Source organism: Gekko japonicus, unplaced genomic scaffold, assembly GCF_001447785.1.
Source record: "Gekko japonicus isolate JY-2015 unplaced genomic scaffold, Gekko_japonicus_V1.1 scaffold2619, whole genome shotgun sequence".
Taxonomy (NCBI): domain Eukaryota; kingdom Metazoa; phylum Chordata; class Lepidosauria; order Squamata; family Gekkonidae; genus Gekko; species Gekko japonicus.
This window is the reverse complement of record NW_015166500.1, coordinates 1-1,060: the sequence shown is the minus strand read 5'-3', so window position 1 is coordinate 1,060 and position 1,060 is coordinate 1.

Below are 1,060 nucleotides of genomic sequence, written 5' to 3'. Positions count from 1 at the left end.
CTCCTCCTCCTCCTCCTCCTCCTCTTCTTCTTCTTCTTCTTCTTCTTCTTCTTCTTCTTCTTCTTCTTCTTCTTCTTCTTCTTCTTCTTCTTCTTCTTCTTCTTCTTCTTCTTCCATCTTTTTGTCCACTTCTTGAAGGTAGATTTCCAGGGCGGCGCTGAGTAATTTCTTTTTTTTTTTAAGGGGGCGGTAGGCCAAAGTTTGGGAACCTCTGCTCCAAAGCATCCATTTTCTCCAGGAGAACCGATCTCTGTTGTCTGGAGAGGAGCTGGAATTCCAGGGGATCGAGACGTTTGCTGCGTATTCTGTGCCATAATTGTATAATAGATGTGGCACATGTCTCTTATACCGTCCTTTTAAGTGTCTACAACCTTTTAAAAGTTTACATTAATTTTCATGGTGCATGGCCCATGGGCTTTTAAACCTAATGAACTGAACTGAACTGAGACATCAGAGGATGAGTTTGCATGTGGATTTCCCCGAAGGCACATAAAAGACTAATGTACATAGAAACTGCTCTTATAACAAAGAGTTATTGAGAAAACTTACTCATCAGTAAACTCATCGGGAAAAATTCAGGTGAGTAGACTCATCTAGTTACATTTCCCCCCCATCTGGGAAGCACCGATTGACCCCCCCCCAAGAGCACCCACTGAACTGTATCCAAGACAAGATATTGGGATTCCTTCGCTCTGACTCAACCCATGGTGGGAGGTCACAGGCCTTGCCTATCTTCATCACCACTGGCTCAATGCAGCAGCCACGCCGCTCGCTCACCACTTTAATGCCAGTAGCCTGCAAGGTGGAATTTTTTGCTCACAGGACTCTGCAGCTCAGAGGGAGCATTGCCTGTGACCTGATGCCGCTTTCCGCCACTACCGCCACCACTACCACTTTGACCCAAGAGTCTAGGAAGGGGAATTTATGGGCACTCCAGTGGGGTAAGGCCTACATCTTGCCAGAACTTGGTAGGGTAGCCAGGTCCCCTCTGGTGGGAGATGGGTGGAGGTAGGGTTGCCATATCCAGGTGATGGAACTCCTGGAGATTTGGGGGTGGAGC